We start from the raw sequence: 17,651 nt of genomic DNA on the forward strand, positions 1-17,651 counted from the left end.
AATGACAGCCTGAGCTCCCACTAGCCTCAGGTAAAAGCATCTACTTTGTTTTACAAGTGTGCAGATACCACAGGAAAAAGAAAGCGGCCGATGGTGCTAAGAGAGTATGGTTCCTACTCAACTTTGGAAAATTCTGACTATTGTAATAAATTGTATGGCTTAGATGTTTTGGATAGATTTCAGATTCATTCTTATGTCCCAACCAACCGGTTTTCTGACAGTGATAGTAGTTGTGACTAAATACTGTGTAGTAATAATCATTCAGCCAAGATGTATATTTGGTGCGACTAGAAGAGAATTCTGAGGAGCCATTTGAAAATGCATATTCCTTTTTTCTTCTAGCCACCCAATTAGCACAGTATCAAATACCATGTCTTCCCGAGAGGACCAGCCCACACACCAGTTGTTCAGGGCTGGTGAGCAGAAGTAACCAGTCATGTTCTTGAACAGACTGGCTGCTTGACCTTTCCAGCAAAACCCTGACAAATTAGGTAGGTGTGGCAGGCAAGCGGGTGGGATAAAGGATGTTCTTGCTGAGATTGGCAGAGGCTAACATGCCATCTGCTGGAGATTTGCTCATTCACCAGCTCCACGAGCCTGTAGAGGAGTCACATCCCATACCTGTTAGTTATCAAAATCACTTTTCCAAGTTTTGATGACCCACCACAAACACCAATATCTTCCTTCTCGTGTTTAGTTCTAATCCTTCCAATTAAGTGATAGCTGGAATTGATTGTAATAGATTGTACACGCAAATAATCCCCCGGTTGGGAGGCTATTCAGTGTAAATGATAAAATGCACGGATCCAGTGTGGATCGGGGTTGTCTGGATTCTGCTCACCAGCTTGGCTTCGATTAGTTTCAGGACTGCTCCCATGTTTCTCTTGACGTTCTACGGCCATACCCAGCAAAAGGAAAGAAAGCCAACAATCTGAGGATTTGCCGTAGTACAAATTGCATATTGGGTGCATGTTTTGGTCACCGCGAATGGTGCATCTTTATAAGATTCTTTTTCAAATCTATGATCTTGTTCAGGTGAATACCAGTTCATTCAGAACTTCAGCCTCTGAATGAACTGGTATTCACCTGAACAATTTATATAATCAAAGAGTTGAGAAAGTTAATCTGTATTCTTTTCCCAATTCCAGAAAGCTAGGATGCCTCTAAGACAATGCTGTTCGAATTTTTTTGACAGGTAGAAGCCTTCAAACAAAATCATATGAGAGGCGGCATCATATGTAAAATGAATAAAATCAGTAGAGCTCTGCTAGAAGCAGAGGCTGGGGGCTGCTTTCCCCCAACCAGCGTCAGCCCCCAAGGATTGAAACCACTGCTCTAAGAGAAATACTGGCTGCTACTTCCAGGCCTGTTTGTAGATCAGCTTCGGTAAGATGTCAGTACCGCCTTCTCAAGCTTCGCGTTGCCTTGTCTAAGATCTAACTGGCTAAGAAATTCAATCCAAGTACCCTCCGGTTAGAAAGTCAAACGAGTAACCACTTTCAGAGTTATTCAGCTGGCTTCCTTTCTTGGCATTACATTATGGGACACGATAGATCAGGGAAGCATTCTGCAGATCAGAACAAAACATCCTTTAGGAGATCGGTTCATTGAGGGGGTTCCAGGGCCACCTTTTTGTTTTGTGTGTGTGTGAAGTAATTAAAAATACTTCAATGTGTATGTATATCAAGGTATGTTTTTTATGTGCTATATATTTTTAGAGTATTTGGGGGGTGAAGAATTTAAATACAAAAATATATATAAAACATCCACGTACCCACGCCTGGGTTAAGAAATAGAATATTAACAAAATGTTAGGAACCCCTTGTGTGTACCCCCCTAGTTGCATACTCTTCAGAGTTAACCACCATCTTGAATTTGAGATTAATCATTTCCTTGCTTTGTGTGTTTCTAAACAATATCTTGTTAAATTTTGCCAATTTTTGAACTTTATGTAAAAATTATACTGTGTATTTTTCAGTGAATGGTTTCTTTCAACATTGATATTTTAGAGATCTGTCGTTGACATGCTCAGTTACCATTTTATGGTTTCGGGGGGTGGGGGGGTAGTGGGGCATTCTCCTTCCTGTTTTTCCTCTTTTTTTCCTCACCTTGAGGAGGTCCAGCTTTATTCCCTTACCCAGCACCCCCAGAGTTGTAAAAATTGAGGTGGAAGGTCTCCAGGGTTTTGTAGAACCCTTTAAGGCAAAAGACATCTTGGTGCTTACCTGCCTCCCAAAGTTCAAGGTTCTGTTTCCACTTTGTTTAGGGATCTGTCTGCTATAGTTTATTTTTTAAAAACATACTTTTTTATATTTTGTTTAGTTTTAATCGGGGTCTTTCAGGGTTTTTCTTCATACTTTGGTCTCTCCATGTCTCAACTCATTTCTGTTTCAACAGTTGATCTAATTAAGTTGAATCCTTGGCATTGTTTTCATTGTTGTTTTATGAATTCAAACATGCTACCACTTAAACCCAGACACTTTAGAATTCAGGTGCCTATCAGATTTCTCTTTAATAGTTTCATCCTTTGATCCTGATCCCAGTTCAAATGGGAATTATTTTGTACTTTATATTTAAATTGTTTGAACTTACCACCTGCCAGTCCTTTTTAAGAACAGAGTGATGTAGGGACTACTTTACTGGGTAGGTGTATTACTACTATTTTAAAGAGCCCTGTTGATTTGCTGTGCAGTTTCACAGTGTAAGAATTTATCATAACACTTGGATTCTACACCAGGAAGTGGAGCTGCTGTAGTGGAAAGACTATTAGGTCGCACACAGCCAAAGAAATTGAGCAGCAACACTGGCCAGCAGAGGCTCCCCTCTCTCCACAACGCCACCGTTCAGCGTCTGGGGTCGTTGATCAGGTCTGTGAGATCCCTGAAATTCTATGCAGTATATTACCTGGGGGTGCATATGTGAAGCTTTCTTAGGAAACGACTTAGAGCTTCATCATGTTTGCATAATTAAAGGGGTAAGTGGTGGTTTAAAATGAGTGAGTGGGCCTGGGTCCCACCTCAAACTTCATTTGGTTTGAAGGTGGCCATTCTCACAATTACTACTTTATCTAGAAAGGGTTTCTGAAATACAAAGATAAATGCTCAGGCCTAGAATTGCATTCTCTCTCTCTTTTATTCTGTGGCATTTATGCACTCTTGTTAGTAATTATCTCACTCCGGGTTTTTTTGCCAAGAGTAACAGAGACCCATTGGTAATGACTCGTGCACATCTGTGTTCGTTTTGATGCATAAACAGTAGAATTACACAGCTTCCGGCCATGAGGGAACTTTCTTAGTTAATAGTTTCTCAACAATATAGATGGGTGAGATTCAATTTAAGCTTTTCATTCCTTCAGAAGTCATTTGTTACAAAGAAGTAGGAAAACTAAGTGAAAATTATAAGGTTTTCTGCAGTCAATGTTGCTCAAGTTCATTCTTACACAAGCAGAGGTACCCATTTCTGTAATCAGTTTGTGGACACATGTGGCCTTGAGCTCATTACACTAGCTCTGGAGTCAGCAGAAGCCCACGTGGGCCATGTGGGCAGCAGCTTGCAGCTCTTCCTCTCCTGACGGCTGTGCTAGGCAGTGGTCAGAACATGGGCTCTGCAGCCGAGGGCCTGGGTGAGAATCCTTCTGCCACTTCCGGTCTTGTGGCCTTCAGCAAGTCGTTTAACCTCTGTGCCTTGGTATTTCCCTTGCATAAAATAGGGAGGGTAACATCTGTCTCAGTGGTTGCCCTGAGATTAAATAAGTAAATACATGGAAAGAACTGAGACCCAAACCCATAATAGCTGTGCAGTAAATATGAGGCATTGTTACTACTGTTGCTTGACTATTTCCTGCCACCAAATCCAGCATTAAACAAAAGGGGTAAAACAGTTAAAATGGAAAAAAATAATAATAATAACTCCATCCTCCCCTACCATCCCGTAGTTGATAACCAAAAATAGAGTTAGTCTGCAAAAGGCACTGTTATGAAATTCTGTTCTACAAAGTAATTTTGCACACAGTCCCAACAAACCAGTTACAAATTAACTTTTTTTAGTATTTTTTAACCTTTTAAATTAAATTTTTAAATAGGTGTAATACATGTAAATCGTTTTCCAAAACTCCACTCTAAGGTGTTAAAGTAAATCGTCCCTTGGCCCTGACCTCCCAGAAGAAGCTATCCCCATTTTTTTGTGCACCTTTCAGGGGCATACGGTACATACATCAGCGCATAGGAGTATAGAGCTTACTCCACTTTTTTTTTAACACAAACGGTATGGAAACATTGTTTTCATTACTTACTCTACACATGAACCTCCCGTATTAGTATACTGCAGAGCTACGCCGTTCCTTTCAGCTCAGCGCCTAATTCTCATTCTTCACAAAGCTTGTTGAAAGAACATTCTTCCTCCCTTTGTTGAAAAATAGAGAAGTATGAAATCAGGAGTACAATAGAGAAAGGGCGGGGGGAGAACACCCTCTCACGATCCCACACAGGGACCTACTTTATGCCAGCAGAGCTGACAGTATTTACCTGCAAACATTTGTTCTTGGTAACCAGCCACCTTCCCAGCCCTAGTTCCTCAAGTGCAGGTTGAGTTGTGCCCACTGATCGTGCCAAAAGAGGGAAATGAGCTCAGCGGGCCCCAGCACAACTCTGTGATTGTGCCAGAAGGAAGCAGCAGGGGCCGCAACCCCCAGATCCAGCAAGGGCTGGGCACGGGCGCTAAGGGGTCTGGGGGGCCTGCCAGGCACAACGCTCACTCAGCAACGGTCCTGTACTACTGCCCTGCGTCTGTGTGACCTGGGGGGGCTTGTTTGGGCTTTTGAGTTGTTTTCTGTGTAGCAGATGAGGTTCAAACATTTTTTTCTGAAGGTAGGAAAGGATAGTGAAGGTTCTCCTAAGCCTCAGTTTCCTCCCCAAAGAAAATGAAGCCCTAATTCTGTGCATTATAAGGCTACATCGATCCTTTCGTTACACACTTTTTTACACACGTCTACGTCTTGATTTAGGTATATTTGTTAACCTATACTCAATCATAAATCTTAGAGATCATTCTTAGAAGTCAAATTGTTAAAGGGCGAGGTCAGTTGTTTTTTTTAACTTTCATTCTGAAAACAATTTCAAATATATACACAGAAGAGTACCCACCCCCATGAGGTTGTCACTCAGGGTCATCAAGTTGGAGCTGGGCTCTGTCCTCTCTGCTTCTGTCCCCCAATATGATCATGTCGTTGTATTTGTAAATATTTCAGCTTGTACCTCTAAAAGGTGAGTTTTAAGACCATAACTAGAATACCATTATCACACCTGATATCCAGCCAGTGTTCAAATACACTGAAATCCATGAGTTCATAATGATACTCAGACAGGAGGGATTACCTAATGTCCACACTCTGCTTCAATCATTCCTTCTTCATTTGTCAGCTGGACTATATCTCTGCAGAGAAACTTCCCTTCGTCTGCTATTTGATTACCCTGAGTTATAATAAGTACAGAACATGTTTGGCTCTTTTTCTTTATTTACTAGTTTTCAAAATACAGTTGTACCTCCGTTTTCGAACGTAATCCGTTCTGGAAGACCGTTCGAGTTCTGAAACGTTTGGAAACCGAGGCACAGTTTCCCCATAGAAAGTAATGCGAAATGCATTAAGCCATTCCAAACCTTTAAAATCAACCCCTAAAACTGCAAATTTAGTGTGAATTTTACTATCTAATGATACCATAGATCCATAAAATTTACGGCGTTCATAAACTGAAATGTTCGTCAACGGAGACGTTCAAAAACCGAGGTACTGCTGTAAATGTGTTCCCCAGTATCCTCTCAAAGGTGACCAGCGTGTTAGGATTTTGTTGTCGTATCATTGGGAACTCATGGGTTTCACTACATTTGAAAAGTTTTGATCTGTTGCAGTTCATGTTCTCGCTGATGGTCACACTTTGCCACCTGAGCCGGTCAGAGCCTCTTCAAGCTGCCCCGGGTCCTTTTGTTTCCTGTGTCCTTTTGACATGACTCAGCTAGTCAGTTTCTTTGTCTTCTGCTCTGACAAGAGGTTCTAGGTTCATTTTGAACTTGTCTCCAGGGCACCGTGATTCCCTTCCGTGGGAAACAGCTGTTAGTCTGGGTGGTGCGGTGGGTGCTCACTGAGTTACTAGTTTCCAGGCCTTTTCACTGAACAAAGCGAGGAAACGCATATGTTGAAGAGAAAATAAATCGTTAGTTCATGCTGATATTTCCAGTTCAAATTTAAGATTACACAATTTTTACTTCTTTGATTTTTACGTTTGTATTCTCTTTTCTCTTCTGGTGAAAATCTGAGTTCCTAGCAATAGTAACATAATTACTTGCTTCATCCTATTATGTATAACAGTTGCAGAATAATAATATGAATGTTATTAACAATATGAATACTAAATATTTTCGGCAGTTCTTTTTTTCCTTTGCATCCTTTTTAGTGCTACTGGGATGCACAAATCACTGTGTTTTAAAGTCACATGAGACAACTCCTCTCAATGGGATTATGCCAAGATAAAGAGGCTCATTGGTTTCATCTTGCATTTTAAATTTCTATTTATTTAATTTTGCTTTTGTACTTAAGTATAAAATATTTGCATGGTCCCAAAGTGAAATATACAAAGCAAGGTATATTCAGAGAAGTCTAGCTTTTCTCCCTGTTTTTTTATCCTCCTAAGTGTGTGTGTGTGTTGATGTAAGTAAATACATCTCTGTGTTCCCAGACCCCCGCCTTTCTTGGAGATTGGAAGCATACCATTTCCCCGAAAATGAGACCTAGCCAGACAATCAGCTCGAATGCGTCTTTTGGAGCAAAAATTAATATAAGACCCAGTATTATAATATAGTATAGTAAAATAAGACCAGGTCTTGTATTAATTTTTGCTCCAAAAGACACATTAGAGCTGATTGTCTGGCTAGGTCTTATTTTTGGGGAAACACGGTATCAGACACACTTGGCTCGCACCCTGCATTTATCCTTAACCGTTTCTCGTGGAGACTATTCCACAGCAGTATTTGAGTTCCTCTTGCCCCTCTCCAGCTCCGTGGTCCCCTAGGGTGGGGATGTACCATAATTTACTCAACTCGTTCTCTACCAGTGGGCACTGGGGCACTTCCTAGCTGGTGCTCACAGTGGTGCTGCGGTAGGTAACCTGCCGTCTTTCCATGTCGCTGGCCCGGTGTCTTTGGGGTAGGTTCCCAGGAGCGGCACTGCTGGGTCAGAGGGTGAATGTGTATGCATTTGTTTAGTTTGTTATATTAACTTGCCCACCTGCCTCCCACCACCATTGCTTGAAAGGAGTGTGGTTTGTTTGACATGCGCTCTTGCAAGGCACTGGCACCCAGTCAGTGTCCCTGTGTCACAGACGCCTTTGCGTGGCTGCCTGGGTCCCTGATTGGTAACCATGCTCTCAGGAGTTCCACTCAGGCCTCTTGGACCAATGGCGCAGACAAGGGAGGGGTAGGAGGGCCGTGTGGAGTTAGAACCAGAAACCAGAGCCATTTCGATGCCAAGGCTTTATCAGTCTGACGTTTCTTCTGTGCTTTTCCAGGTGATTTATTTGTATTTACGAGAAGTCATTCAGGGACCATTTATAGCAGCTACTCTGCTCCAGGCCGTGCAAAGGCAGGGCTCCTGCCCTCATGGAGCTCACAGTCCGGTGGGAGAGACAGGCTTGGAACCAAGAGCTAAGCAGTGTGGAAAGGTGTGAGCAAGAAGCCAACCTGGGGGCGGCACGGTCTGCGGAGGTGGGAGGCCTTTCTGAGGAATTGCAACGGAGACTTGAGCATGAGAGTGTACCAGCTGGACCCAGCTGGTGGGCACAGCCTCTCTGCAGGAGGAACAGTCAGGGTGCCAGCCCTGAGCGAGGAGGCCGGGGCGTGAGAGGAAATCAAGGCCAGCATGACAGGGGTGAGTAAAGAGGGGTGCAGGGAGGCTCAGGAGCAGGGTGCAGACCAGGCAGGGCCTCCTTGCCCACAGTCATTAGCATTTTAATCCCAAGAGCCAGGGGAAGCCAGTGAAAGTTCCTGAGGTTTGTGACTCAAGAAAAAGTGTTTTATTCCGTAACCTGGTCATAAGGACATGGGTATTTTTATAGTATTCTGTATAATTTTTTGACCGTCTGTGATATTTCTTAATAAAAAGATGAGGTTTTGTAAAAATCACGCAGTAGAAGTGGAGAGACATTTGCACGTGAGGCGGTGGTGACATGGCCCAGGATGGTTGCAGTGAAGACGAGAAAGGGGTGGACTCCAGTGACCTCGGGAGGGAGAATTGGGAGTCATGGGGGGGGGGGTAAGGAGGACTTAAGACTCAGCATGAACATCTACGTGCCTAACAAGCAAAAAGTTCTATTTGCAACCTAAAGACAGGACAGGCAGTAGAGCAAGTGCTTACCAAGTGGGACAGACAGAACTGGTTTCCGATTCACCAGCAGGGTGGCGTTCGGCGAGTCATTTGCCCCTCTGAGCCTCCATTTCTTGCCTTCAAGTGAAGCTATTTAGTGGTTGTGAGGATTAAACGAGCGCCCGCACACAAAGCGTTTCGTTAGCACCGTGCTCTGCACCCGTGAAACCACCCGTCCACAGAAGGGCTCCGTTTGTTGTTATTAAAAATCTAGAGAGACTTGGTTTTACATCCAAGCTGGTGTGGCAACACCTGGGGTGGATCCCAGGTCACCGACTTTAGCCACTGGTTCTCGCATTGGGTGCCATGAAAATCCCCTGGAGCGCTTGACAAAAATGCAGAGTCCCGGGCCTCACCTCCAGAGATTCTGATTTGGAAATCGGGGCCCAGGAATGTGCATTTTCATCAAGTTCAATATCAGAGTGATGCAGATATTGGGGGTTCATGGTACCCACTTGCAGAAACCCTGCTCTAGGCTCCACTACTTTTATAAAACATGAAGAGACTCCGCGACCGCCTCCCTCCCCAAGATGGTGTTAAAAAGAAGCCTGACATCTTTACCTCTTCATTGGCACTCTGCAGGTGGCAGTGACAGGAACACCAAACAAACTGGCTGTCGCAAAAAGGGAACTTATTGGCCTATAAAACTGGCGTGTCCCGGGTAGCTCTGGGCACAACTGGATGCAGGGCCTCAGGTGAGATGGTGAGGATGTGGCCTCCGTTTTCCCATCAGGCGCCTCTGCTCTCCTCCTCTGTGTTGGCCTAACTCCCGGGCAGGCCTTCCCCTCGTGATGCCCCACAGGTCCAGGCTCACCCATTCTTGCAAATAACAATCCCAGCAGAGGATTCCTCAGCTAAGAGACGAATCAGAGTCCCCCATGGAATCCCCTGGCCTGGTTGGGTCAGCTTCTCTGAAACCACCTGGGTTGTAATTAGGGGACAGCTGACGTTACCAGAAGGGGGACAGATGCCAAGCAGGGAAACCCAAAAGAGGGCCACAACACTCTCTAAGGGAGAATGCTGATTAGAAATATCCCCCAAATACAACAAGCTGGCTCACAGGTAGTGAGCTCCCCATTACAGGACATAGTCGTCAAGCTTTGTCCAGGGAGCACTTTGTAAGACGCTACTCCGAGAAAAGAAGTTTTCTTCCAAATGATTCTCATTCCTCTAGACCTCGGCTCTTAGGATGTCCTTCTTTCCCCTTTTCGTAACCCAGGAGACCCACCTTACATACCACTTCCCCTGAGAAGCCTCCTCCCCCTAGCTGCCCCGTGGCTTTGCTTTCCTCTGTGCAACTGTAACCACAGCTCCCATAGACAGTGGGTTCAAGTCCTGTCCTGCCACTTCATGGACAAGTGACTTCTCTTCTCTGAGTCTTGTTTTTCTCATCGGTATAATAACTGGCAGTTGCCCAAACATGGGAACTTCTCCTGCACTTTTTCAACAATCATAGACTTTCGAGCTGGGCACATTTCCCATGTTCCCGTGCAGCGAGGTGTCCTGGGACTGAGGGCTGCCCTTGGGACGGAGCAGCAGTACTGTGAGGCCGCTCCGACGAGAAGGCCGGCACGAGTCTGTTGTCCTCTTCTTCTTCATCTCCTCCTCAGTCCTGCCGGAAACACAGGTACTACCATCTTTGACCACGAGGAAGAAGGCCCTGGGAATGGCTGGGCAGAGCACTGGAAGGTTCTTTGTGGAACAGGGGGCACCTCACCAGCCCTGGACTTTGCACCTCCAGCCTCGGGCATGAGAAATAACTTCTGGCTTGTTTAAGCCTCTGACATTTTGGACTTTCCAGCCCTAAGTCATCAGAGTTCCTGCTCCATGGGTTGTCATGGAGATGAAATGCGATGTGAGCAATGTGCGTGATGGGCGGTGGGCACTCACTCAGGGTGGCTGTTATTTTCTCCCAGTTATTATTACCACTGTCTGTTTCGTCCTGCCTCACATTCTGCCCCCTGCACGAAGGGTGTGTTCCTAACCAGCAGGAACTTCGTCTTCTCTCTCTCCCTCAGCTCATGGCCTGGGTTCCTTCACTGCCAATGATAGAAAACCAGCTCAGACTGACGGAAGCAAACAGGACAAACACCAACAGCCCACAGCTCCTCCCCGGCAGACCCCACCGCGATGTGAGCAGGTGCCGACCATGGGCTGTCTCTGTGTGCCTCGTGTGCCAGCCTCTCAGCTGGATGAGGGGACACCTTGATGAACACTTCCAATGGACCGGACCCCACAGGGGTGAGTTAGTTCCCCAAACAGGAGGTAGCTGCTGTTACCAAGAGGAAACGAAGTGGGTGCTGAGCAGCAGCCAACACCCAGCCAATGTCCAGGTGTGGAGGGGGCTGGATATTCCTGGCAGTGAGTAACAGAAATCCTAACCCAAACCACAGTGAAACGTGTCAGCTCTCAGAAAAAGGAAGTGTGCACGTGGCAGCTAGGGTGAGTGAATTGGTGACTCGGCTGCATCTTCAGGGGCCCAGGTGCTTTCCACCCCCCGCTCTGCCCTCAGGCCCAGAGCAGGGGCACAGATTTGGTGTTATGGCCAGACCTGGACGGGAGGTAGGAGAGGCCGTCTCCGCCTGCAATTTTCCTGGGAAGAGGGAACTTCCCAGAGACCTCTGCAGACTCCCCCCAAGTCTCACTGGCCAGAGCTTCGGGTCACAGGCCCTTTTGTAAAACATAATGACAGGGAGGGATGGAATCTCTGAGATCGGTTAGACTGATCTCCTGGGTGGAGAGAAGTTGGGGAGTTAGTCCCAGTCTTCTTTTGGAGCAATGTGGGACCCATCTGGTGGAAGCTCCTCCAGTTGGCCGGGAGGGCTGACCCACGTTGTAGAGAGCAGTTTCCATAAGTGACCAGCAGGTGGGACAAGGACGCCGCTGAGCCCAGCAAGGTGAGGCTCTGCTCAGCAAAATGAGTCTGAAAATACCTCCAGTGTCTTCTGCCCTCCTCTTCCCAATGTTGTTTCACCCACTTCACTGGGCAGGAAAGATTCCAGAGAACTGGAGAACTTGACCCACAAACATTAGCACCCATTGTTCCCGCCAAGGTAGGGAAGGAGTCCATTGCAAATCCTGTATTTGGAGCCAGGTTCATGCTCCAGCTCTGCCTCTCAGCAGCTGTGTGGCTTTCTCCCGAGCGTCAGTCTTCTCTGTGAAACGCTTAGCACAGCACTTGGCATACAGTAAGAGCCAAATAAATGGGAGTTCCTCCATTCCAGGTACCCTGCTAGGCCGGGGGACTCTAGCATGGACCCACCAGCCCTCCCGCTATTGTCCCCTTTCTCTGCTTCCCTTCATGAGCAGTCATCCTTCCCTGCGTGGTTTCTGTGTCTTTTCTCCACCTCCCTCCCTCTCTCCCTCTGCAAACCACTCCTATCAGCATTTCACACCATTGACTCCTCCACCTTCCTCTGGGTTCCCAGGACCCCACACGCCCTTGGTGTTTCCTTCTACGTCCCGGTTACAACTTCTGTTTCCTCTGCAGCCTCCTTCCTCACCTGCTCGACCTCCAGCTCGGTCCTGGGCCCTTTGTCTACACTCCAGGAGGGGGATCTCAGCCTGGCCCCGCGTCTTCAACAGCAGCTGGGCACTGAAGTCCCCTAAAAGAAAAACTTGTTTTTCTTTACACTCAGTCCTTTTGTGTCAACAGATATATAGGTTGTCCACACCAAGTAATTCTGACACTCACTGCCTGACATTAGCACAGACCCACAGGTGAAGGGTGCAGTCCCATAAGACTGTGCCCCTCACTTCAGACGCCAGTCATAATTCCCGGGTGTCACCTGTGCTTCTGACTGACCAGCTATAAATCAGAGGTTCCCATGACCCCCTCCTCGGGTTTGATAATTTGCTAAAATGGCTCACAGGACTCAGGAAAATGGTTTACTTACAATTAAGGGTTAATGATGAAAGGACATAACTCAGGAACAGCCAGAAGGAGATGCACAGGGCCAGGTGTGGGGGGAAGGAGAACACAGCTGCACACCCTCGCCAGGCATGCCACCCTCCCAGCACCTCCACATAGTCACCCACCCAGAAGCTCTTCGAACCCCCTACTTTGGGGATTTTTATGGAGGCTTCATCATTCCCTCTGGAGAATGGGGGCCGTGGCTGAGAAGTCCAAGCTTCTAATCATGGCCTTTCTGGAGACCAGCCCCCATCTAGGAGCCCACCAAGAATCACCTCATTAGGACAAAAGACTCTCCAGGAAATTCCAAAGGACTTAGGAGCTCTGTGTCAGGAACCTGGATCAAAGACCAAATAGTAGAAGAAAAGATGCTCCTCTGCTCTTATCACTTCAGAAATTATCAGGGTTTTAGGAGCTCTGGCCAGAAGCCGGGGATGAAGGCCAAAATATTTATTCCATCACAAACTCATACCACAAAACTCTCTGCCACGTCCTACACTCAAATCCTACTGCCCACATGATACCACCACTTCAACACAACTAGGGTGTCCCTCCACCTGTTCCCCTCCCGGGCTTCTCCATCTCGGTGGTGGCACCACAGCCACCATCTCGGTGGTGGCACCCAGACGCTCCGGCCTCTTTGTCACCCTCCGTGTCCAGTCCAGCCAGTTTCATTTGCGTGTTCTGTCTCCCGAATGGACCCCAAGCCCATGCCTTTTTGTCCGTCCCTATTCCCACCACATGACTAGTCCATGCCTTCACTGCCTCCCACTGCACTTCCATTTTTGCTGTCCTATAATCCGATTCCCACCCAGCAACCAGAGTTTATCTTTGTAAAATCAAACTATGTCAATGGATGAAAGGACAAACAACCCACACAGTGGAGTGTTCAGCCATAAAAGGAATGGGTGAGGTTCTGAACGATGCCCCAGGGATGAACTTTACTCAAAAACATGCTGAGGGAAATAAGCCAGTCCCGAAAGGCCACATATTGCATGAGTCCATTTATATAAAATACCCAGAACAGGCGAATCCATAGAGATAGAAAGCAGATCAATGAGTGCGGAGGGCTGGAGGTAGGCAAGAATGGGGAGCAACTACTTAATGGGTTACAGGGTGTCCTCTTGAGGTGATGAAAAAGTTCCTAAACTGAATAGTGGTAAAGGTTGCACATTATAATGGTTAAAATGGTGAAGTTACATGTATTTTACCACAATAAAAAAAAAAGAATCAAACTGGGACCCTCCGCATATTTAAAACTCCCAAGTCTTCTTGCACTTTCACATGAACTCCAACCCCTCCTGTTGGCCTCTGCCCACCTCTCTGACCTTAATTCTCGCCACACTCTTCCCCTTCTATCATGTTTTGGTACTTCTGGCCTCCTTTTGGTTTCTCACCAGATCAAGCCTTTTCCTACCTCAGGCCCTTTGCACGTACTGTTCCTGCTGCTTACAAGGTTTTCCCCTCTTCATGTTCTGCTCTACATCAGCTTTCAGTTTTAAGTTAAATGTTGCACAGAGACCTTCCTCGACCATCCTACCTTGGTGGGGCCTCATCTCTATCCTCACCATTATTCTCGGCCATAGCGTCCTGGTCATTTCCTTCATGATACCATAGTTTGGTCTTCGTATGCCTCCCTATGGAAAGTTTGATGAGAGGAGGTGGGACCTGTTTCGTTCACCTCTGTATTCTCCGTGCTTAGCACATGGTTGGCACCCAGAAACTATTTGCTGAATTAATGAAAGACCAACGAGCTAGCAAGGGAAGGGATGGAGGCAGGATTTAAACCCAAGTCTCTTTGATGCCAACTCCTCTGATCTTTCTCCTCTTCCATGTGATTCTAAACTACAGAGAAGTTCGAGCTGAGTGTCAAAGGAGGGGGTCAGCGTTGGCCATGACCTTTTAATGTAGCTACGTTATCATACATAGGTACACAAGCCTTGTCAGATATCCTCGTCTGGCTGTCACTGCTGTACATGACTCATATCTGTTGGGAAAGGAGCCTCGGGACCCAGACGGCAGATGTAACTCTGGGAAATCCAAACAGAGCCTCTGCCCCCTCCCTGGCTGAGACCTCATGTACTTCTCTCTCCTTCTTTCCGTCTTCCCATGTTCTCCTAGAGCCAGGACCTGCCTTTTGCCCTAGGAAGGGAAGCGGTCAATTGCAGAAGCTGAAAACACTGCCATGGAGGAACCAAAACCAGCAGAGGCAGCCCTTTCTCTTCCCACTGGACAAAGCCAGACTGGCCACTGCCCCGGCCCAGTGCTTGCTGTGCTGGGGCACAAGCGTGCCCAGATTGAAGGGCCATGATTCGAGTTTCCTCAGAATGCTCTGTGACATCCAAAGGAGGGTCCTCCAGAAAGCTCCAGAGACAATGACTGACACATACTTAAGCACGACTCCTTGTAAGAAATGTGAAGGATGGGGGCGGGGAAGGGGGAGACTCCCTTGTGCAAGAGAACTGTGTTGGCTTTGCCCAAACCAGAGAACAAGTCCTTCCTCTAAAGCAGGAGTTCCTAATCTTTCTTGTATCCTGGGTCCTCGTCTCAGGGTAATGTTTTAAATGCATAAAATTGCATGTATCGTTATCACAAAGAACACCAGTTACCTTGAAATGCAGTCATTGTTTTTTTAAATTGTGATAAAGTAATATATGAAATTCTTTGTTAACATATTAAACTGTAAGGACTAAGAGCGGGTTTAATAACCACTGTAATGTTGAAGTAGTGGTGAGTATAAGTTATATTTGGAGATATTTACAAATGCTATATTGTGACTTGAAAACATCTGTGATTTTGATTGATGACAAAGTCATGAGTACTGCTGATACAAACTGTGGTTTGTTGCCTACATTCATAACTGAAGGAAATGTGAAATTTCAGTGACAGGTTAATGAAAACAAAGATGTAATTAATTTTTTTATCATCCAAGTTTATGGACCTCTTGGATTCTTTCTTTTGCAGGTGACTCTGCCCTAAGGATTGTTGGCCTCACCTCCCCAACTAAAATGGGAGCTCACTGAGAACAAGAGCTGCCTCTTCATCTTAGATGACGCATCTAGAAAGGGGCTACCACACGATAGGTATCCAATACTAGTCTGTTGAGTCTCTTGGATTCTCTAGGTAGACAATCACATTGATTGCCAATGACAGTTCTTTTCTTTTCAGTTTTTGTACCTCTTGTTTCTTATTGCATCGGCTGGAATCTTCAGTTCAGTGTTGAGTAGAAGCAGTGGTAGTGGACACCCTTATTCCACTGAATACTCATTTATTAATTTATACTATTGCATAATTAATTCATGCAATGTAAACCACCTACTATGTGCCAAACTCAGTGCTGGGGATAAAGATGTAAGTAACACAACAGATCTTTTCCTGTCCACTGAGAAGACTGAATAGTACAGGGATTTCAGTGATGACAACAACACTGAGAACTTTGCCAAATTCTCTAGATTTGTTGACCTGCTCTCTCAGCATCCTGATCCCTAAAAAATATGGAAATCGGTTCCTGCTGTTGGCCCCAGTCTCTGGGGCATAGGTAAAATGAGTGATGCCTCCAGCAGGGGTCAGCCAGAGGATCACACCAGGGACAGGGTTTGAGCCTCGCCTTAGCAGGGCCTGTTGAGGTCACCACCTGTCTGTACTAAGCTTATAACTACAGGCAGGACAAGTTGTTCAAACCAACAGAAAGAGGATTGCAGCTTCCAGGTGGGCAATTAGGTGAGGATATGTCTGATACCTGTTCCCTCTCCCTTTTCCCTCCCCAGTCACATGGGAGTGAACGCAGAGGAGGACTAGGAAGAACAGTCCGCATGTCCTCTCCACTCTGTATAGCTGGCCCTCAGGGAGGAGGGGAGTTTTTCATGTAATGTAAGGCTGAGGGTGAAAATTGACCAGACCGTGCCTTAGGGACTGAAATGGGACTGCTGTAATCACAAAATGTGACTGAGAAGTCAGATCGGAACGAGATGTTTTAAGAAAGTCTGCTCTCCAGCAGGAGGAGGGAGACAGGATGGAGAAGAGCAGACACCGTAGAAGCTAATGGAAGCAACAGCCCTGTGGGGGCAGAATACTGACCCCCCCAAAGATACCGACATCCTACTCCCCAGAACCTGTGAATATGCTACCTTCCCTGCACAAGGGACTTTGCAAATGTGCTTAAGTCAAGGATCTTGAGATGGGAGGGGGGAGGGTGCGGGGGGGGGGGGGAAATACACTGGATTACCCAGGTGGGCCCATCTATGTAATCACAAGGGTCCTTTTAAGAGGGAGAGAGAAGGGTCAAATCTAGAGGAGATGTGATGCTGAGCCAGGAGCCAAGGAAGGCGGGCAACCTGTAGGAGCTGGAACAGGCAAGGAATGTATTACCCCCACCCTGGAGTCTCCAGAAGGAACACAGCCCTGCCAACACCTTGATGTTAACTCTGCAAGACCCTTTTGGACTTCTGACCTCCAGAGATGTGTTAAGTGTTTTGTGTTGTTTTAAGCCACTAGGTGTGTGGTACCTTGCTATAGCAACCATCAGAAACTAACTCAACTCAGGGGAGTTAGGACTCCTCCCACCGCCCCCGGCTAAACCAGAAGCAGGGGGCTGTGTAGAAGATAGAGGCCTGCCCTTGGATGTTTGGGACAAGTGGTCCTTTTGGGAAGGTGGAGGCTAATGTAACAACTGATTCCAGTGTGAGCAGCAGCAGCATAAAGAAGGTATGAATGGAGTGCTGGGGAAGCCTGGGCAAAAGACAGCCCACGGGGGAGGGACATTACCGCTGGGCTGAAGGGGAGTAGGAGTTGGCCTGAGCAAGAGCTGCAGGCAGGAAGGCTCCCCACTCCTGCCAATACCAGCCCTACAGCAGGACACCCCCCTTTCACCTCCAGCCTCACTCAGCCCCCTTCCAGAGACATCTGACATCTTCAAGGTTGCCTCCGCCTCCCCCGACCCCCACCCCCAGGACATCTTGCCCACCTCCATCCCCTTATGACATACTGTGCAGGAGACAAGCAAGGCCACCTCTAAGTAATCAGGAGTTTGGGGAGCGGGGCTGCCAGAGGCCAAGTCCTTCCCAAGCGTGTGTGGTGGTGGGAAAGGAGACGAACCCGCCCCCCATTACCCCGCGCCCCACCTCCATCCCGCCGGAGGAAGGAAGTGGTTTCCTTCTCCCACCCCTTCCCTCAGTCTCTCCTGGGCCAGGATTCTCGTGATTCGCGATTGGCTCCCACCGGCGGGACCTTTGTCCATCTGCGGGACTGCGGGAGTCCCAGGCCAGGCTGGAGCCTGCGGAGCGGGAGGGTCCGGGGCGGGGAAGATAGAGATCAGGAGGGAGGGCGGTA

The 17,651-nt window shown here is 47.0% G+C and overlaps 1 protein-coding gene and 1 long non-coding RNA gene across 2 annotated transcripts in view; both read left to right on the top strand.

The window, feature by feature from the left end:
- The first annotated feature begins 8,380 nt into the window (after window positions 1-8,380).
- LOC109448509 (uncharacterized) lies at window positions 8,381-16,486 on the top strand. The gene is made up of 3 exons (XR_002137529.2): window positions 8,381-10,651; window positions 14,445-14,729; window positions 15,288-16,486. It is a non-coding gene; the product is annotated as an uncharacterized LOC109448509 (long non-coding RNA).
- A 991-nt stretch (window positions 16,487-17,477) lies between these two features.
- The window catches only part of HVCN1 (hydrogen voltage gated channel 1), a 33,168-nt gene continuing 32,994 nt past the window's right edge, over window positions 17,478-17,651 (top strand). Inside the window, exon 1 of the mRNA XM_074321120.1 lies at window positions 17,478-17,582. The gene's annotated coding sequence lies outside the window, so the exon portion shown is untranslated. The remainder of the gene's footprint in view (window positions 17,583-17,651) is intronic.

This window comes from Rhinolophus sinicus, linkage group LG16, assembly GCF_036562045.2.
Source record: "Rhinolophus sinicus isolate RSC01 linkage group LG16, ASM3656204v1, whole genome shotgun sequence".
Lineage (NCBI taxonomy): Eukaryota > Metazoa > Chordata > Mammalia > Chiroptera > Rhinolophidae > Rhinolophus > Rhinolophus sinicus.